This window comes from Athene cunicularia (genome assembly GCF_003259725.1).
Source record: "Athene cunicularia isolate RWA chromosome 11 unlocalized genomic scaffold, athCun1 chr11_part1, whole genome shotgun sequence".
NCBI classification, from domain to species: Eukaryota; Metazoa; Chordata; class Aves; order Strigiformes; family Strigidae; genus Athene; species Athene cunicularia.
In genome coordinates this window covers 17,393,515-17,416,130 of record NW_020799113.1, presented here as the reverse complement: position 1 = coordinate 17,416,130, position 22,616 = coordinate 17,393,515, and the positions used below count along the sequence as shown (strand labels likewise).

General features: G+C 44.5%; 1 protein-coding gene across 1 annotated transcript in view; it reads right to left on the bottom strand.

Annotated features, from left to right (window-relative positions):
* The window catches only part of NECAB2 (N-terminal EF-hand calcium binding protein 2), an 82,490-nt gene that overhangs the window by 44,270 nt on the left and 15,604 nt on the right, over nucleotides 1-22,616 (bottom strand). The gene's annotated exons all lie outside the window — the stretch shown is intronic.

The window sequence follows — 22,616 nt, the reverse complement described above, 5'->3', positions numbered from 1 at the left end:
TCAACATCTGGATTTGAAAATATCCATACACTGCATATTCTTTTATATACTGGTCCCAGCATTAATTTAATACTAGACTTACTATAGCCTACTGAAATGACTAAGAAAGAAAAACCATTAAGGAGGACTCCTTTGCAACTTTTGCTGATAAGGTGACACTTAACTTTTAAATCTGGAGCCTTTTGCTGTGCTGTGGAGAGGTACAAAACATCTGTAAAACCACAGCTGGAAATGAGGAGGTCTGGAGAAAGGTCCTATGAAGTTCAGCAATAAATCAATGGAAGAGAGACAAAAGAAACTTTGAACAAACTTTAATTTACCTCGAGTTTCTTTTTCAAGCTGCTGACACTGCTCTGGTGTGCAGCAGTGCTTAGGTGGGAATAACTACTCCAGGTCATGTACTATTTAGACTCTCTCCATTCATATCCACAGAAGATCCATAGACTGGAAATGCTGCCTACTTTGCAGTAAGAGAATGTATCATTTATTATTTAATCAAATCAATTATAAACGCTGTTGCTTCTCTTTCAGGAAATGATGCTAGAGGACAAAATTAGCTAACTTACCACATACACGTCAATATTTTTTCTGCAAACTAAATTGGTCTGCTGCTCCTAAAACACACCTGCATTGCCAAATGCACTGCTACCCCAGTTTCCCTTGGCTGACACAGACAAATTTAGACCAGAGATAAATTGAGTCCAAGATACTTATTTAATTGGCAATTACAAAAGGAACACAGCAGGAGAACAAAATCTACAACAACACTGTCTGTAAAGGGTATCATTGTCAGAGCACCACAATGGCTACAGAGGGTGCCCAGCTGCCTATATTGTTTTTCTGCGTTCCTTACCCAAAACGTGACCTCTGTGCAGCAGCAAGAGTGCAAAATACCAATTCACAGCTTAGAGGATGGGTCCCAGATTCGCTGCCTGTTTCCAATTACAGAAAACTAAAGCATCTGTACTTCAACTTGTAGCTATTGCTTGAAGCATCCCACCAGTGTCACCTGGAGGCTAACCCAGTGGTGACACTCTTTTGCTGAAGGAGATAGAAAAACTGTCCAGAGCAAGAGTATCCACACCATTCATCTCCACCCCTGCGCATGGCACAACTGGATGAGAAGCTTTCCCCACGATGCTCCTGTTTATGCAGTATCCTAGCCAAGATCAAGGTTTGGTTTCTTTGGAACCTGGCTGGCAATGAATATGTCTTCAAGCATCAGGATCAAAAGGATAACAGCATTTCTATCCCATGAGGGCTAAACAATTCTTTATATATGGTACACTTTTCCTGTAAACCTTAAATCAGTGCTTGTTCACCTCAAAATTGTCCTTCCACACAGAGGGCAGAGAGAATTAAATTCCCAGGAAAGTCACATAAATCAACTTACTGGAAAAGAGAAACTGTAAAATGAAGCGATTTTTTTTCAGGAGAGTACTTTAATCTGAATTTACAGTTTGCTCACCTCTGAAAGGTAAAAAGGAAAAAGCAGAAAGAAATCTTTTTCCTATACCTAGTTTATATCTTATAACTTTCTCCTTCATTTAACTCGTGTTTGATTTTTTTTTTTTTTTTGAGTAATGTGTGTCAGACCACGTTTTTGCTGCAGTTTCTGAAACATCGGTGTTTCAGAATCTGTGCCAAAATGCTGCTCTGACTCCTATCTTGCAGCCTCCAGTCAAGTCACAGGTGAGAACGGGGAGGTAGGTACTAATACTGTGACAAGTTGGATCACTGAAAACCAACATGCACTGAATTTTTGTTGGTATTTAATAGCCCAAAGTAATACAAGATGAGCAAAGGATCTAGAGGAAGGAGGAGGTGACAGTGAATTTTATTTCATTTTTGTGGTTTGAAGACCCCACGTAACTGGTAGGTCCCTAGCAGAAATTTGAACAAAAATACAAATTTTACTCATAAACAGTGCTCAGGACTTTCATTCCCCAACAAACACCACCACAAAGTACCAGTCAGTTTAAAGCTGATAATTATTTAATACAAGCTTAAATACTTGTCTGCAAACACAAAAAGCAAAAGCCTCCCAGAGTAACAAGATAATCCCTGAGCTGCATATCTGTAATTGTGAAACAACCTGAAAGTCACAGGTTGCTGGAGCCCAGCAGGCAAGGAAGCCTTTGGGGAACTTGAGTGATAAGAGGAAGCAGACCAGGCTGGGATTTGGCAGTTAAAATTAAACTGGTAGAAAATCCTGGACAGGGAGAATTGACCACAACATTACCGACATCAGGTCCACCTGTCAGCAAGTGCTGTGATAAGAGCTGATGGAGATACTATGCTCCAGCAGCAGCCTTATCAGGAAAGTCAGAGAAAAGCAAGCTTTTTCTGAAAGCAGAAGTGTCTGTGCTCACCAAAGAATGGATAAGACTTCCAGAAACCTGCTTTTTGCTGAAAGCTCCTGGATACAAGAGATACAAATGGTCCAAATGAGCTGGCAGGCGTCACACTAGAGTGGCAGCGTCAATCGTATGGTTCAACCTGTAGCCACTCATCTGGGGACATTTCAGCCCTAGGTAGCTCCTTTTGATAGGAAGGATAATAGAAAAATTGAGATTCCACAACAAATCTCACTAAACAAAATAAAGCTTCCATCAGTTTTAAGATCTAGACAAGTCTTTGTGACTTTCATCTGGATGAGCACATTAACGGCAGGCAACCTTCTTTTACCTATTCACACACACCCCCCCGGCTTTAAACTTGGTACTTGAAGTCAACACCTAAACTGGCCGCAAGGACAAACACCAACAACTAAATCACCTACAACGGTGCTGACTGGCTGAGAAAAGGGATAATCAGGCCACAGCTATTCTGTCGTATTTTTTTTTTCCTGCGGGAGCAAGTTTCATTTTACTCTAGCTTTTCAAAATAATTCAATCACAAGCAAAGACCAATGCAAATTACCAGACAAATGGAGTTATCAAAGTTAAAACTAACTGAGGAGAGAAGGATATAACAGAGAGAACATCAGAAAGATCCAACTGGGATTTCATTATTGCTCCATTTGCCATTGTGAAAATCTGGGGAGTCTAGAGGCAGCTTTTATGCCTTCTAACTCACACAATCAGGCTGTTCTCACCCACTAACGCAGCCGGGGGAATCAAACTAAGATCATAAATCATTCAAAATATAGGAAATCTGATGGCTGAGTTTTTGAAAATGCACTCAACGGTACAAATAGCTTAAAGCATCCACAAAATAAGGTCACCGTTCCAAGCCTGAACTTGCTAAATCCATTTTCAATTACATCAGGTTGAGACTACTCATATATTTTCTAGGTATATTATGAATATTTTTCATTACTTATTTTTATTACTATGAGTTTTAAAATGCTTTAAGCCCTGCTTAGTGTGCAAGTGCCAACAGAGCTATGGGTAAGCAAATTGGATTTTATTCTGGTCTGTGAATAAAAGTGACAACTGTATTTTTTTCTTCTTTCTTCGAGGGGAGTGTGTGTGTGGATACACCAGCCAGCAAGAACATGGACTGGCTTCTACCCTGGGCCCTTCATCCAGCCCCCTCAGAAGTCAGCAGGAACAGTTTTATCCATCTAAATGAAGCTGCATATAGACTTGAGTTTTCAGTCCTGGGCTGTTAGGAAAAATTACCTTCAGGTTCACAGATGTGATCTGTTATGGATCTGAATGATGCAGATTGGACACTAAATGTGAGACCTCAAAATATCCCTTTTAACAGAGTTTTTAAGCTGCAAAATGCACCTTGAAAGCTGGATGTTCAGGCAGCTGGATCCATTTTGGGATTTATGTAGCGATGAAGATAGGGAAGCAGTCCATCACTCATCGCCCCGTTTCCCTGTGCCGTGGCTCCAGCTGTAACACAGATACACCCAGAGGTGTATCTGCGTATCTGCTGCTAGGGGAAGTCATCCTGAACAAGGGAAAGGATAATGAAGCAAATAGGCTCCTAAACCTGAAGAAAGCCATTTCATCTGCCACTTTTAGAAGAAATGTGGGGGGTTTTAGACCACTTATTTTTATGTAGATGCTGTCCTGATGAGTGTCTTGATGTCCTCCAACATCTTAGTCTGTGGCTTTGGAGACACTGCTGGAGGGTCCCAAACCAGGCTTGCTGAGCTGCCACTCTCAAGTGAAGCTCATGGGCCACATCCCCTGTGTCACCAAAGGGCTGTGACTGCACCTTGCATGGCACTGCACAACCTTTCTGCCAGCCAAAGAAGGGGTGCATTTACTGCAGCCCCCATTCCACTCTCCGAGTCATCTGCAGCTCCTCTGCAAGCCACCCACTTTGACTCCAGTACCACAGTGTTACTTCGGGGGCAATTGAATTCAGTTGGAAGCAGGCCTGCTGATTCACCTCCAGCTCTGGCTGAAGCTGTGAAGCCACAGGAGCTCTGCATGAGAAGCACAGCCCACGTTTCGGTGGCTCCTTACAAGGACAGTGCCATTGCCACTGGAACGCAGCCCCTGCAAAAGTCGTTACTAATGAGATGTAACACTTACCGTTAAAAGGAAATTACTACAATTATAGCATTTTTCTAGTGAAAGGAATTTACAGAATTACTCCAAAATCACCTTTTGGAAAGTTAAGTAATTCCCAGACCAGATGCTTTTGCAAGGGTTGGTACAACACAAAACAATCTGCACAGATAACCTGAGAGACAGATTGATGATTCCATCGCAGCTGACAACCTCTGTTTGAAACACTCCTGTGCATTTCCTAATGCCAGCTGGGATTGCTGATGGGACCAACTGGTTGATGCTGGAACAGGAATGCAAAGCCTGGCACAGAAGCCACCAAGTTTTCCATACAAACAAAGCCACGGATTGAACTTCAGAAGCTGGGGTTTTGCTTACGCAACTCATTGGAAAACACTTGATAAATATTTTTCTTCTTGCCACTGACAGAATTTAGAGGTGGTGTCTCCTGTCTTCTGCCAGTGCCCCACCACAGCTCCTACAAGCTCCTTGCTCTGGGGCAGGCTGTGCACAGGCACCATAGCCCAGTGGCAAATGGCAGATGCAGCTCTGCTTTCAGCATCACCGTTTTCTTTCTGCCACATGTTAATACAAACCTTTGGGATTTTTTATCCTCCTGAGACATCTTTCCTTCCTATGCTCAGATGAGGTCTTATAGAGACATAAGTTGCACATAGCAAATGAAAGAGCATCTCTTAAGAAGTCAGCCAATACCCCTCCCTAGTCATTTACCCCAGTAATAAAGATCAGCTCTTCTTCAGTAGTCCGAAGGTACTTCTCTCTGTATCAAAGCACAGAGTTCATCAAACAAAATAACAAGTCAATTTTGGTTGTCTTCTTTCTGGTCTGCAGCAGATGATGCAGTTTTGTGGTACAACTGGAACTGGTGTGTATTCAAAATCCTTCATGGGCACTGATACAACAAAACCGAGGCTTGCTCTTGTGCCAGGATTAACCTTTTCATTTCCATGAAAAAAGGGAGAAAAGTGACTTTCATTTCAAAGTGATCACATCAGCCAGCATAAGACATTGAGAAACAACTTAAAGCCTGGTTCTTGTCTAGGAAGATGAGTAGACATGTACCAAACAGATGATGGCTGGCAATCTTCACTTTAGGACCTGGCCTGAGGAACAGCAGGGATTTCCACTGTAGTCAGAAACCTGTACCTCGTTCTCACCAGAAACAGCCCATCCAGCAGTGTCCATTAACATGCCTGAATTTTCCCCAAGATGCTCAGCTTTTATCATCAAATCAAGCCTTTTGTTATCCTAGAATTATAAGTAATTTTGAAATTCTTTATAATAGCAGCTATAGACAGATATCAAATGTAGGCCGGTAGGCAGGGAGACATGCAGGAGTGATATAGCACATTTTGTCCTACTGTCTTTTGTGAAGACTCTACTTTATTCAGTTTCCCAATATTCCTCACCCTGCTGTAATGAGCTGATTTAAATGTGGGGGTTTTTCTGCACTTACCCAATGTATTGACTTTGGATGTTTTATCACAGCTATTTTTGAATGCCTAACAAAGAAATTCCCAGTTCTTTACAAACTAAATGCTGAGATCAGACTTCCCCAGGGTTCAAACAGCCTGGCCAGATCCAATGCAATTGCTTCTTAAGAGAAGCTACAACAAACCCTACCTGAACGTTTAGAAGAGGATTCAGACAGATGCTGCCTTTAGTCCACAAAGCTTTCTTAATCCACCATCTTCCCATGGAAAACAGGAGGTAGCCTGTTTCAGTTTTGTCTTGCTAATTAGATTTCTTTTCTTGCAATTTTAAAAGAAAATTAATGCCAACAGCCAATTTCAATACATTTGCTTCACATCTGTAGCAGCACAAGGAACATACTGAGTCAGCCCCTCCACGTGCTGCTGCTCTGTAATAATTTATGAAAAACGCAGGTGATCTGGCTCCCGGGACACTTTGTACATGAACATGTTGGTCTAGCTCAGGGAAGACTAGTGGGAAAACCTTCAGGAAAAGAAACTGTAGCTTGCAGTAAGAAACCTCATGATAAATAGTTCATATTAAGAGGCAATACCTGAACTCCCAATGTCTGCCTTCGGGCTCCAGCCTGGGGAACAGAGGGGAGCCGGGGGGAGGCAGCCCAGATGATGGACATGCACCAAGGGTATTTACTGGTCAGTGGTAGCACACATGAGACCTCATGGCTCCTCTGGGCTAAATACCAAAAATATATTATATACAATAAATAAATAAATATAAAGAGATTGGGGATATACCTTCTCCCCCCTTTCTTCACTCTCCCCATCAGTCACAGAGATCTCTGTTTCCAAGCAGTTGCAGCCATTCCAGCTTAGCTCCAGACATACAACTGCCACTGCCTCTCAGTTATTTTTCATCTTAGTTGGACTCAGCCTATCTCCTTTATATTAGGTACTATTAAATGGCTGACTGACTTTGAACAACTATAGCTTTTAATCACCTTCGATTTATTCACCCATTCAAACCATTTCCCCTGTGAGTTACACAAGCACAAGCCACTGTGGCGAAGCAGCAGATTCCTGTGCAGAGCTTGCAGCCTCCTGACCCAAAAAGCCCAACTCTCTCTCCCAAAGGTTTTGATTCTTCATGTATTCAAACACCTGCCTTGCTCTCTCCACTGTTACTCAGCTCCATCTTTCTCTTTAATCCCAAACATTGTTTTTCTGCTCCATTAAGGTGCTTTCAGCATCTTCCCTCCCCACACTTTCCATCTTCTTCTCTTTTTTGAACTCTTGGACGTAGCATGCAATGACATTGTTGATACAGTTGTACAAAAGTAGAATTTCTGTTTTAGAGGGGACTGTATGGAGAGAAGTAGGTGAAATATCATCAAGCTTTGATCCCTACCACTTGATCCCCAAAATGTCTGTTTATTGCCCAGGCAGCCTTACTGCAGAGCCCTTCTTTAGTCACCCTCCTGAAATGATGCATTTCAAAAACATCAGCAAGCTCTCCACTAACAAACCTCTGGTCAAACCACACAAGCTACTGACAGACTCTCTAAACATTTGATCTAAAGGAGAAATAAAACACAAAGACAGCACAGCTTGCCATTGATACAAGATCACTCTGTGCTCTGGCAATTCCAAAGCTGTAAATCCTGATTTCAAAAACTTCCTCCTTCTATTTAAGGCAAAATTCTCCCAAGGAGACCTTGATAAAAGAGAACAGAACCTGACTCCTACAGTGCCCTAAAAGCAACTATTCTGCACGGGAAGTACTACAAACCATGAAAAAATACACTAAAATAAATAGTGGGAGAAAAAACTGCTATTTGGATATGTACATTAAAATATTTAATACTATAGCTGATATTTTCATATAGAACTAACAGCTCATTTCTATGCATCAGCAAACCAGTGTCATACATAATTCCCTGCAAGGTTAAGTATTTCTTTGTATGCACAATAGAGGTGGCCTGAGAATCAGAGAGAGATTTAAATCTGCTACTGAGCTCTGGCACCATCAAAGCAGAGGAGTGGGTTTCTTTGGGAGACTTTTTTTTGCAATTGCCACCATGCACATCAAAAGCTATCCATGGTTTCAGGCTGTTGTAAGGCTCTTACTCCTGCCATGCCATGATCCTCCTCCAGATGCATCACACCAGATACACTGAAAGGCAGAAAGCTCAGGGTGATGGGCGAGACAGAAAACCATGACAGCACTCGATGTGGTCTCTTTCAGGTTTCCTACAACAATGAGATGGGGCCAAAGGGCACTCATTCTTTCCTGAACTCCAGGTTACCTTCACCTTATCTGAACAAAAAGCCTCTGAGAAGCTACCATGGGTAACATGAGCAGAGACCCTTCCCTCGAGGGTGGCTGAGAACAAGCCACATATATACACCAGTGCCTGACCTTCTACTATGTTCAGCACCTAAGAGGGAAACCTGGGTTTCTGTGCAGGGACAAGTCAAAACATCAGTTCTGGAGCTTATTAGAAGGTCACTTAATTTCCATCTCCAGGAGGGCAGTCAAAAGCTCCATTTTGCTGAAAAGCAGACCCTGGAGATACAGCTGCCTCTTGCACTCAGCCAGACGGAGAGAGTGAGATTGATAATCTCCAGAAATTGCTGGAGCAGCCAGAGGATGGGCACAGCAGCTCTGGTGCCAGGGCAGATGTCAGATGCACTCTGTATCCCACCAGATTTAGGGAGCAGCTCAAAGACAAGAGCCCCACAGCTGTGTGCATCAAGACCAGCGGCAAAACCAGACCATGGAGCTCACACAACGTTCAGCCTCCTTGGAAAGCAGCAGCAGATGCATGCTTTGTCAAAGACCAGGGTGAACATGAAAAAGAGAAGGAAGAAAATTTTATACAGCAGATTCTTCATCTTAAGTCAAATCATGTGGGGAAACACCATGGTTTACTAACAATAACTTATCACATATTCCTAAAACACGTCCCAGTCTGTACGGGGCCTCACTTCCAAAAGGGCAGCAAAACAGGCATCCCTCTGACAACGGAGGGGAGAGGACCACATATAGTATAGCTGCAGCAGAGCAGAGCCTATGGAGCTGCAGACCTGCAGCAAGCTTGTATGTAGCCATTTCTCCAAGACTACACTATTGTCCAAATTTGGGTGTTATTTCACTGGAAGAGCAAGAAAGAAAGATCTTGGCATCTTACTGACCTCCTCTGCCAAATTAGTGTCCCTGTTTCAGAGTGGGCACAACTGAGAAAACAGATTTAGAAAGGCAACGTCTGTAATTTTGCACCGTGCCCCAGTTGGGAATGCGTTAGCCAAAGCATTCAGGAAATAATCAACTCCAGGCAGACTGCCAGCACAGTTTTCAAACTTGATTATTAAACTTTGGCAGACGCATCAAAAAACTGAACCTGGGATGATATATCAGGAAGTTTCAATCAAGCTGAAGCAGAGGCCAACACTACCAACCCCAGTGCACCCCAGCTCTGGGAAACTCAGAAACAGGCACCAAACAGCCCTAATTCCCCTTCCACTCCTCATTAACCAGTCATCTCACTTGCTTTTTCTTCTTTAAGGTGCAGATGAATATTTCAAAAGGCTAGGGTAGGGTTTACACTCTTTTCAGCTCGTTACACCCAGCACTCAGTTTCAAAAAAAGGGAATAGTCTAGCGTTTGTTCAAAACAGGAACAATTTATGAAAATGCATGGTGTTGCCTCTCAAAAGTGGTCCTGATGTGACCAGGGTGAGGCAGGGAGAGGACCTCCCTGAGGTTTAGGCTGTTCGCACTGGACTGGCAGCAGCACACTCAACACGTCACCCAGACACAGCCCGGTTCCAAGAGCTGAGCCAGGGATGCTGCCAGATCCTCCGTGAGCTGCTCGGCAGGGATGGCTGCTGCCGGACCACGGCGCTGGCCTCTCCCAAGGACAGCTTGGGCAGGAGCTGCAAGTAGCATTTCAGCTGCTGCCCTTCTCAGGGAAGAAGAGTGCTCAGTTAAAAAAATTGCAATGAATGCAACTATAACCTTGTGTTTGATTTCCTGATTTATGATAGCAGAAGTTGCGTTTCAACATAACTGAAGGATTCGGTATAAGAGCCAGAAGCAGCTCTCCGGGTTCAATGGCTGCACCAGATTGCTGTGGGATGGAGGGGTCTCCCTGTGCCCGGAACGAGCCACCCAGCCACCAGTAAGTCTAAAACCTCACCTGGTTTCTGTCACTGGCAACAGTTACACTGTGACTTCGTTTCCCTCTTGTAAAATAAGCGTTACTGTGTCCTTAGTAAAACACTCGCAGCAGATGAGAAGCACTGCTATAAATGACCTTTTACTACCACCGTAAGAGGGCATCGCGGTAGCCGCTGGAGTTGTTGACTGTTGACAAATTAGCAGCAAATTACCGCGTATTAGAGAGCTACAAACTCATCGTTTTCTGCAGTCCCATGAAACAATATCCAGATTGCATTGGCAGCATCAACAGTTTTCCATTCAGCTAACAAGCTGTGCAGAGATGAAGACAGCAAATTAAACTAACTCAAAAAGCAGATACCTCATTTGCATCCTCAGAAGGCAGAAAAAGTTACCCTGCTGCATTATCATTTGCAGCATATAGGATATCCAGCTCCTTGTGCCAGCACTGAATAGGTATATGAATAGCGAATCAGAACCTGCAAAATTAATAACTTGCTTCCTCCTCTTAACCCCTCGCCTTAACCCCTGAACCTTGTCTTAACCCCAGAACTGTTAAGTCCAGGCATTAGCCTACAACACTGATCTCTCGCAACATGAGCATTTCGTTTCTTGAAACTCAATGGTCTCAAAATTGCCGCTGAAGGAAAGTTTCAGGGTCAAAACTAAACTACTGCTCATGTTTGATGGTCCCTCTACAAGAAACTCCTTTGTCAACAGCTGAATCTCCTCCAGAAACTTCTTTTTTGGGGTAACCTTTGCCTCAGGACCGGATATAACCAAGAGCCAGAGCAGTCCCTCCTCAAGGGATGCTCCTGTAGGTCTCCAGCACTGCCCATGCTGGCTCGCCGTGATTGCACAGGAGAGCAGCCAAGTGAGACTTCACTCAATCCAGCACAGTTGCTCTTCATTTTATTCTCACACTTAATAAGCTTCTGCATTTCTCATTTATTTTCTCAGAAAAAATATAAACCCTACACTCAGTGTCTCCAGCTATTTGTCCAGGGCAGGATGGGTGTCTCAGCCCTGTCAGAGATACTTAACATCGCTAAAGCGAACAATGCAGATCTTTTCCACACTCTTTCATCCATTTGCTTCAGCAAACAGCTGAGCAGCACAGAAGCAGAGCAGTCCTGCAGGGAAGGCGCATCTGCTCTGAAAAGACCGCAAAGAAAAAAAGCCTAAATACGTTTTTCTGCTCAAGCAAATTAAACAAGCACATCTTTAATCACATCTTTCTGTAACTAGCTTTTAACAAAGCTGCAGCATTAATACCTTTTCTGTTTATTTTTTGTAGTTGCTTATTTCAAAAGTAGGTTAATAAAAAACCCAACAGAGGAGTCTTATCAGTCTACTTGGTTTTAAGGAAGGGGAAAGATATTTTGCTGTTTTCCACAATCCCCCATGTTGTAGAGAATAGAAAGTAAAGTACAGATGACAAAATATAAATTTAAACAAATGAAATAAAATAATAACAAGAGCCACCGCAGCATCGAGCTGCACAGTGAAAACCTACCCCCGACCCACACCAAACAGGCGCTGGTTTAACAAGTAGGTCACAGCGCAGCACTGCGAAAGGCTGAGGCAGAGCGTCCCCGAAGTGCCCGGTCAATGTGCTCCACTCAAGATTTAATTGTAAAAGCAGCCAAAGTCCGTTAGTATCAGCACAAAAGTCAGAGGGAGAGTTGTGCACCAACTCAAGAGTCGTTTTGAAGCACTCCCTAACCACCCCCCATCTCAGCATCTCCCAGTCAGTTCTTTTCAGCCCCCGTCCTGCTTTAATTTGGTTAAATCTAAGATGAGGGGAAAAAGTATTTGAAAGACAAAGTCATTGGTAAAATTCCCACAAGCTTTTTTCCTGGGGGAAAATGGGGTCACCTGGCTTCTCTTCTTAAAGAAAGCTTTCAAAGGAGCATCTGAAAGTCCCAGACCCAAAGTATTTCAAGTTTTGTCCCAGTTTAAGATTTTCCTCTGAACACTGACAACAGTCTCTCAATTTATATTTTACTTTTCCACAGCAAACCTGACTAAGTTTTCACTGAGTTCCTAAGTGTGAAAAGAAGCTAAAAATCCTCTGGAGCAATTTTTCATTGAAAACTGAGAACCATACATGCATAAACTGACCAGTGCACAGGGGCTGTTTCCTAACGCAGCCCACCACTCGCTCACCCAGCCCTGCTGCATCTCATTAAAATGCTTCTCCAGGAGACTGGGTTTCAGAGAAGCCTTTGTGAATTTTTAATGCCGTGTGCTACTTAGCTTTTGCTGAATCCACATTTTCTCCACGCCATCTCAGCAGCATCCACTGCAGCTCTGCGACCTGCAGCAGCAAGCAGCAGCGTTCAGCCTTTCCCACTGTGACCGACAACCCAGGATCAGCTGGATCCCAAGGGAACAGCACACGGGCAGCGCAGGGAGATGCTGCCAGACCCTGCCGCAGACCTCTGCGATGCACAACTCCCCAAGCCACCATCCAGGTTTAACCTGGATTCAAGTGATACACCCACAGGAACACACAGCAGCACTGCTCATATCAGCATGTCCAAACCCACCAGCACAGCACTGTTCGCAGCCTCTGCACAGGGAACCATTACTCTATCCATTTCTTTTCTCTTTAAGGTCTTAGGATGCATGAAGGTGATGGCTGGAAAGCAGCCAGGAAAGCGATGGAGGCTGGCATGAGCAACCAGCTGGGAAACCAAAGCATTGTGTGAACAATGATGAAAATTGGAAGTGTGCCACCAAAGTCAAGATACACAACTTTTTTGACATGAGGGTGAAGCAAGAACCACCTTCTGCTTTGGCAGAACCAAATTAACACAGGAGTATGGCAGCACTGTGGGCCTCCAGACATAAGGGTGAAGCATGAACCACGTTCTGCTTTCAGCACTCCAGTGAAGTAACACCCAAATTTGGACAGCAGTGTAGTCTTGGAGAAATGGCTACGTACACACTTGCTAGGCAAGCTTGCTGCAGGTCTGCAGCTCCACAGACCCTGCTCTGCTGCAACTATAGTATATGTGCTCCTCTCAGCACTCCAGCACTTACAGTGATGCTCAAGAGTTTACAAGGTAAAACACACACATTTGACCTTTCTTCTTCTTGCTCAAGCCCTGGTAACAAATCATTGGGATCCTTTTGTAGCTTAAAAAAAACCCCAAAAACACAACAATGAAAATCCCACCAAAAACTAACAGCATCTAGATTTCACAAAAGTGCCATCCCAGGAAACGTTATACAGGTAACTCCTAGGAAAAGCAAATTGCTGACATTTTTTTTCTCAAAGATGGGGAGCCCTGAGATGGGGAGCGAAGCCCTGCTCCATTCTGCTTGGGGCTTGCAATAGGAGTAAAGATAACCAAGCAATCAAGAAAAAAAAAAAAAATCAGGAGTTACTCTGCACATGGAGATGTCTGCACATGGAGATGTCACTGCTGGTTGCCTGACTTGGTGATACTCACTTGTTGAAATACTGAACATTATGAACTTTAGCTAATGACAGAAAATGTTAGGTTTAGCCCTCAATGATATCTCCTGTGTTGGTCTATCAAATTCTCTGCGTGTGGAGGAGGTGATTTATTAGCAGAGATTGGACCCATTTGAAGCAGTAAGCATCCTGATGCAGGAGAAAACAGCTAAGAGCTTCATCAAAGGAACAGTTTTCAGAGGTGTTTTCTGTCTCCCAGCACTAACAGCTCACACGTCACTGCCAAACCTGTCATGGAAAAGCTTTCCAGAAAGCAGACAAACGTCATCACAGCCCCAGAGGAGCACAGCTCTCTCCAGGCTCTCCTTTGCCTGCAAGAAACCCGCTAAATCCACCCGCATTTCCAAACTACTAGCGCAAGGTGGATTTATAGACCAGGTCAATGCACAAAGCTATGGGTGAAGTTAACAGGATTTCTGAGCCACCCTCTGTCCTGAGGGACCTATTTGCCTCATTGTACACACATGAACTTGAAATGTTTGTGTCTTACTTACTAACAAAAAAAAGGACATAAGAATAATCGAAGATAAAGGAAACAAAATAGCCTTTACAGAAACACTGGTGTTGGTGGGGGTCTTGGTGCCAGTCAGACCTACTGCAAAACCTCAGGCAGGAGGAGGTAGTGCTGGCCAAGCCGCCCGCAGGTGCTGCACTGCCCGCTCCGTCCCAGCAAACTCCACTGAGCACACCTGAGGGTGATCTGTGATGCAGTGTCCCTTCAGGGAAACCAGTGAAGAGAAATGTCCAGCTGAGGAAGATGAGGGTGCTGCAGGGTTTGGTGCCATGCTTTCACAGGAAACCCTGACTGAGGGCTCAGGTGATATTTGGCATGGGAGATAACACAACATTTGCTGTTTCCTGATATTTCCACCCTAATCAAAGAGGAGCTAATTCCAAACCTCATCTGTCTCTCTCATGAAGCACGCTGATGTGCTTTTGCAGGGAGAAAGGCACTCGCAGATGAATGGATCGGCGGCTTCCTACCTGCCAAAGTCCCGCGGGATGTTTGTGCTACAGAACAACTTGGCTCCTACTGCAAGATCATCTTCTATGAATCTGTGCCAAGTGCTGCAATAGCAGTGCTGTGAGAAACATTTAATCTTCATTCCTGTTTTATAAAAGGATCAAAATGCTCAGCATGTTGATAATTCAAAGGTTTAGCAGTCCCAACATCCAAGTACCAGAGCGAAGAAATACGTACTGCAGGCTTAAAACTTGAATATCAGAATTGTAGAAAAAAAACAGGAGGTAAAAGGGAAAAAAACCTACTTGTGCTACACTGTAATGGCCCGGTCCTGTTCCGTAGTGATTTATGAATGTCAGAAAACTGCTTTCTTTTATGTTGCCTTGGTTATCCGGTCTCTCATGGTATGAATACATTTGCTCAGTTCAGTGTCGGGCTCTCAGAAAAAGCACACAGAAAAGGAAGCGAGTGGCTTCAGTGACCCACAGTTTTAGGTTCTTGATACTTTAAAAAATGCAGGTCCGTTCGCCCACTCAATCTTTGCTCTGGCTGTAGCCAGCCCCCAGCTGGGTTTGGTGCTGAAGAACCCGAGCCTTCAGCTCTGCAAGGCTGTGGCTGGGGAGGGCTTGGCCCACCGGGATGGGGCAGGGACATGCCAAGGTACCACCACGGGACACACTGCCCTACGGCCCTGGCTGTTAGCAAGGCAGGGTGTTTCTCTGCTTGTTAACTGCTGCCCTGGTCTGCAGAGAGGTCCCCCTGCTAATAGTCACCTCTGCTGCAATCTCCTCTACCCAAAGACCCTCAAACTCCCATGAGGTTTCTCTTTGCCAACTTCCCCTTTATTAGCTCTCCTAAAGGGAGGAGAAATGAGAAAAATATCAGATATCCTCCCTCATGTGGGTATTGCAAATCTGGATTTTTAGGAAATGTCTATAGAAATCGTTTCTCCAGGCAATACCACACTCTGACATGAAGGACATAACAAGCACAGTCCCTGATTGAATTTGCTTAACAGGGGTCACCCTCTCCCTGGCTGCTGACCTTTAAAATGTCAGGCTCCTCATTTAGAAAGCAACAACTGGTTTTGTAAAGTTTTGAATGTCTGTGTCCTGCTTGAGTCACATTTGCAGATGATGCTTTGCAAGAGCATCCCCCACTGCTCGATTTTCCTTTCCCCCTCATCTCCCCAGGATCTCAGCATTTCTCACCTCATCTGCTCACAGTGCTCTTGTTATACAAGGATTTAATGTTCCTTACTATGTACAGTCCCACTTTTATAATTTCTTTTCAGCTAATTCTTCTTCCAGTTAAATGCTGTAAAACCATTTTCCCCTCTAGTTTCCAACTTAGGAATTCCTATTGCAAGATCTAAACTCTACTGTTTTCCAACAAGTAGATTACAGGATGCAGGGGAGAGGAAACAAGACCAGTTCCTTTCTTTGAAAAATACAAATATTTCATCTTGTTTTTAAAGTCTTGTGCAAGTACTTCCCATTATACTACACACTTTTCCCCCCACTGTTAAGCACATACCAAGTATATTAATTGATACCATTATCACTCCAGCTACAAAAGCAGAACGAGACAATTCTGCACGTGGCTATGTTTGCATATAACCAAAGCCTGAACTCCATAAAGCCTAGGGACAGACTTGCATCCCCCATCCCCTACTCCTGGTTTCCAGTTTGAAACCCAGCCAGGCAAGCTGTGCCTTCCCATCACTCAGTTTTCCCAGGCAGAAGCACTTCAGATTCATGCATGGTTCCTTCCAGCCCCTCCATCCTTCCTTTCCTCTTATCCCACCCCATAGGGAAGTCACAGGAGGTGGCGAATGTTGCACATTTGCTATCTGCAGCTGGTGTTGGCGCTGACGAAGCACTGCCACAGCAGGTCTGTGGCTGCTCCCACCTGCCTGGAGAGCGAATTGCCCCATTTATCTCCTGCCGAGCCAAAAGTAACCCCTCCATGCTCTATTAGGAATAACAAACCACTAAGAGGCATCAGATACTTATTCCTAACAGGTGTATCTATTATGGATTAAGAAAGAAACAAGTGTATTATACTGCAAGGAGCCTATTAATGTAAGCACACTGATTTTGGTTAATCTTGAACTATTTGCCAATATTAATTCAAACTTTTTTAGAAACTGGGGAGGGAGGTGTAAGGAAACAAAGAAAGCAACTGATAGTACTACAAAGGCAAGGAAGGAAGAGCAGCCTTGCTTAACAGAGTGTAGCATGTTTGAAAGCCAGCAAACCAGACAGCTGGAAATGTAATATCTCCATGATGAACAGAAAATCCTTTGAAAAGGAAAATAAGTGTCAATGTACTTATTTTTATTAGCAGACCAGGTGCAAACCTGTGTTCTGCTGCGGCACAGCAGAGCAATACATAACCGAACCATGTGCCTAAACAATACACAGGCTCTGTGGGCTCCTGGGGTCAATTATTTTGGCTTAAGGAAAAGAAATCCCATGTTTACATGCCAAGCAGCAGAAGCACCTGAAAGTCACCTCCTCTGATCATTACTGATAGCAGTGCCCCAAAATCTGTCCCCTTTCACAGACTGAGGTTAGGAAGCAATGAGTAACAAGAGGGCTGAAACCACTTGTGTCTGGGCTGTGGCAGGCTGGGTGCCTCAGCACCAGTATCTAATTAAGGCAGAAATTTGGCAGCAGGAACTGATCTCAGTTCCAAACTCAAAGCCTGGGCTGAGTCGTTTCTTGAACCCAAGCCCAGCGTGTACCAGCCCTTTAATGTTCTGCTGAGCAGCAGCAGGAGTGTGGCCAGAGCATCGTCCCTCACAGCTGAGCTCTGGCTGGGACTCCACTGACACATAGACAAGTTTCCCGCTCTGCACTGAAGAGAAATTTCCACTCTAAAAATAATTTTAAATTATTTCCACCTGTAAAACTTTCTGAAAGCACTACAGGCTTTTTTCAGAGCAACATACTACCTTCCCACACTGCAGACAACTGAGCATAAAACCAAAGACATTTGGGCTTCTGTGTCTCATGTCCATGAACATCCATTTTCACTCTTTACTTAACACATTCTCCCAGGAAAAAAAAGTTAGCTGTTCCTGTCCTGCAGATTGAACTTGCTGGGAATTACAGAACTGGAGGTATCACTGCTTAAGCTTCAGACAGTTCCTTCCCCACTGCTAGTCAGTAAGATACTTATTCTCGTCTCTCCAATGTGTATTATCTGGTAATCCATGGATTTTAAAAGAGTGAGAAAGATAATAGGAAGAAGCAGATACACATGATTTATAGCTAGCTGTTCCTGGACAACTGCCTGAATATAGGCTGCCAGAACATATTTTCTCACAATTGTCTGGCAAAAATTGTTAGCAAATTATGAGGATTACTTGCAGCAGTGTATTTGTTCTGGATTAAATTTTTGCCTTATTTAATTTTAACAGCTATAATAACCCATCTTCAATAAATACAGCTGATCTGCAGAAGATACCTAATTAAAAGCGATGCCAAAGCCTGGTGCTGCCCCTTGCTCCCACACCACCCAGAGCAGAGGATGACATGCAAGCACCAGGCCAAGGCCAGGAGGCAAAAGCAGTGACTTTCCTCCACATAGGATCTGCTCCACTACCCCTGAGGAAACTTCCCAGGGATTAAACTGAAAGGCAAACATAGGGAAGTCCTGCTAGTGAGAGAGAAGAGGAGCAATGGAAGCTGTAAGTGAGATTTAGGTGGGGTGGCAGGAGAAATAACACAAGCCGGGGATCACACAATATGCCTGTGGTGGTGGCAAAGGCATTTTAAGGAGTTTCTACGTGCTTGTTATCTCCACCTGGGTATGTATTGCCATTGCCACACTGCACCTTGTCACTCATTTGTAATACACTGGGAGCACACAAACCACATCACTGATCCAGTTAAAAATGAGGTAAAACATCCAGACTGAAACATCTCTCCAGCAAAGGCAGCATTGTGCGTAAGAGCTTCCAGGGGAAAGTCACTGAACACTGAGGAGAAGCTTCGCATAAAGTCATCCCATAGCCACCCCGTGACTGAACGTCTTGCGGTGGTGATGCCCTTCCACCAAGGGAGAGGACAAAACCAAGCCTTTTTTTAATTTCAGATCTTGCAAGGACAATTTCAGGGCAGGAAGATGCAGAATACACCATTGGCTCCGGTGCCTGGCAAGGTTCCTGCTGCCTTGCACACGCTGCCTGTGTCCCCCTGTTAAGGGACACGTTTGGGCAGCAGGGATGGTAATACAGATCAGGGAACAGCACCCGCAATCCTTCAGACTAATATCTAACAGTGAAACTAGGTATCACGAGGATTTAATCAAGAGGCTCAAACCAGAGCTACACCTTAATGCACAAGAAAGCAGCGAGCTCTTTGGCTGCCCCACGTGAGAGCAGGGTGTGTTGCCTGCTGAAGGAGAAGAGAGCTACACAAGGTGGTTGGAGCCCCACACTTTGTAGGATTTGAATCCCAACACTTAAAATGCAAATGTCCACCCTAGGATCTTGTCCCTGCATCTAAGCCATGTCATGGCCACTGCTACACATCAGCCATGTCCCCAAAGCTTGTAGTCAGCTTCACCTCTTTAATCTGTCAGATTACTACAGCCAGCCAAGCTGCAGAAGTCCTTTCCAAGCACTTTGAAATTTCATCTCTGCCAAAAAAACAACATGAAGAATTTAGCAGGAGGAGTATTGATTTGCTGGATCTACTTTGAAAAGCTTCCCAGATACAGCAACATGAGCTATTAATGGTACAGATCAGAAAGCGCCCTGGGTATTAAGCCTTCAATGTCCATCAGTTCCCTGGCTTGCCAATATAGCTGGAGTCTTCCCTTTGCCTCGTGCTGCCATTTCCAAGCAGAAAAGACCTTCCTGTAGATACCCTCCTCTCCTGAAATCAGACCACAGCATTACAGTAAGGCTGGGCTAATGCACACAGCAACATCTCCACAAGCTCACGGCTTCGCCTCGCCAAACCTCCACTATTTGTGTTCCCATCTGCAGGTATTGGGCGAACATGGTGCAGCCAAATCTCAGCAGACCCACGAAGCACTCATGGCTATCACCTCTCAGGGATGCCCTGCTGGTTTGCCCTTCTCTGCCCATTGATGGTTGCTACCCGCTAACGCAAGTGCTGCCGGTGTTCCAGACCACAGGGACATTCCCGGCAACTGGCCCAGACAAGCAGCCTGGAGTCGATTCGGGGCTTCTGTCGTGAACTCAGAGGGGAGAGATGTCAGAGCGGTTTTGCACAAAGACTGACCCATTGGCAAGGAAAATACACGAATATAACTTTTTAACTAAAATGGCCTTCAGAACAACTACAGCCACGGCTGTCTGGACCAGCTGGCATCATCCAGCGATTTCCATGCTCCAGAAAAGCCAGGGCAAGAACCACCACTTCTAAGGCACTATGGATACAGCTCACATTTTTCAGATAAGGATCTTAAGTAGGTAATAGCTCTGTAAATGTTTCAATAGTGCCCTTTCCTGGCTGTCATCATGACATGTAGACACATTTGCTGTGCAGCCCCCAATTAAATCTCTCAACTTTGGCTCCGGAAAGAAATGTCTTTAAAAATCCTCTTGGCTAATTGAGCAGCTTTTCAAAGTCTCCTTGGGAAACCACAATCCCTTATTCACACCCTCCACAACTCGAAACAAGGCCATTAAAGCTGTTACAATAATATATCCCATTCGCTCCTGTCCAGCCTGAAGTCTCTAATGAGGTTTGCAGAAGAAAACCCACATCTCCCAACCCACAGAGAGAAGAAGAAAATAAACCCGTCTTCTACGGGTTCCGTCGTATATAAAACCTTAATTGGTGCACTTCAAAGCAAACCAGGAGTGTTTGGAAATGCTGCCCTCCAGATCAAATGTCCAGCCTCAAATTGCCAGGCTACAACAGTAATCCCTGCTCAAAGTCCCCTCCCCACATCTCCTAGGGACACCCAAGTGTTGCTGTTTGTCTCTGACTCTCTGTATTAAAGGAATTGAAAGAAGGAGCCAAATGAGAGAATGGATACAGCAGAAAAAGATCATTGCCTCTCCAAATGCTCAGGCTTCATGACACACACCCCACCCCACCCCCCCAACAAACCCACCTTAAAGGCTGAACGCAGATAGGCTGTGCCCCACTTCCCATTGCAGCACAATTGCATTAACTAGTTGGAGCCCAAATGCAGACATTTCTTTGCTCTGGCAGATCAGCATTTGCTAAGTACAGGGAGCAATGTTTCTGGAGAGCAAGAGGTTTGATGGACCATAGGAGGATGCCTGTGGGCAGGCAGGTCTCACACCACCTGAACCTAACAGTGATAAATGCAGTCAGCAAGAGGGCTCAATCGATGGGTCAGGCTGGAAATGCAGGCATGGGTCAGACTGGTAGGTGGTAGGTGCAAAAGCTTTGATTTAGCCTGCTCTTCCATGTCTGACCCCTCTGAGCAAAGTCCAGCAGAAAGTAGGGGTCAGCAATGGCCCGAGGGCAGATCCTTCTGCTCAGACAGCACTTGCAGGAAGACAACCCTCAGGGTCAGCATCACCATCTCAGTTTTTGATGAACTGAGGTACAGCCTATTAAGAAAGCATGAAGGTGTGAAAGGCTTTGTGTTTATGTATTCGACTGTCCTTGAGGTTCAAGTCCATTTATTATCAACACAGAAATATCAGGAAGCCTTGAAGGCTACAGCAATTACTGACTTTTACCACGGGTTTCACTCAACAGCTGAATTTTTGAGAGGGACGAGAGAAAAGCTCAGCAGCCACAAGAAGGGAAGGTGCTGGACAGAGAGGGCACCAACGTTCTTTACAGTCACAAAGCAGTGAGTACTGCAGGCTGGCAAGCATGCCTGAAAAAGGCCAAATATTAGGTGATGCTTATTTTTAAATTTTTTATTTAAGTCTGGCTTGTTATTTTAGCTGCAGGTTTCACAGCAAAAGGGCAAGGGCACAGATGATAGCTACCAACACTGCAACAATCTGTACCTCTAATAATGAGAAAAGAGCATTCTGCACAATACCAGTCAGGCACCCGAACTATCAGGTACCAACTGACATGTCAGCAAGCCAGTTGCATGGAAGGCCAAGCACTCTGTTTCCATAGAGCAACTTTCTCAGCTGTGGATAACCCCCCAGCCCTGCACATCACTGCGTACAGGTCACACTCAGACCAACAGTACCTCCATTGCCCCCAGTCCATGAAGGCTTTCACAGTATTCCGGTAGCCTGCTCTCTCAGCAGGAAAAAAACTTTAGGAATAGGACAGGAATAACAGTTTTAGAGAGTAATGGGCCATAAATTGGTGCTGTGCAGAATAGGTGGGATATGGACATTTCTTCTGTGGAAATTAAAGCTCATGTGCTGGCCACATCAATGGCTTGAGTTTATGGGGAGGGAGTTTCTGGGCTAGATTTGCCCAGTTTAAACCTTCTCTGGCTTAAGCCTTGTACTAGGCAAACCATGCATGTGCCCAGACTAAAGCTGGACTGCTGCATAACCGTCAGCCTCTAGCCACAAGGATGCAGCTGTTAATGAAGTCCTAACCCTGTGCACCCAATTCAAGGTCTGCTCTGCAGAATTAAGGTGGTCCAGCCTACAAAAGATAAACGCCCCTTGATTCTAATATGTATTTGTTAACAGGAAATGACATGGGAAGAAAAACAGGTCCTAAAAACCGTCAGCTCTTCACATCTGCTGCTCACCTCAGTGTGCACCAGATACCTTTATAGCTTTGTTGAAAAAAGCATCCCTGAAAGGGCACAAGCAGCTGAGAAGTGCCCTTTCAAGCCAGTCAGTGATGAAATTCAAATCCTAAATTCATTGGGTTAAAGGGGGGACAGAAGCACTAGACACATCTAGTGACAGCAACCACCTTTCACAATTTTTACGTTATCTTAAAATTCATCATCTGGTTGATAGGTTTGTTTATTATTTTGGGAACAGCATGTCCGGATTTAAACAGATGTCATCTCTTCAAAACCATGTGCTGTGAACTTTGCAAGGACTTGGAAGGGTAACTGAATATACAATAGAGAGACCTAGGAAATTAAACAAGAGTCCAAAT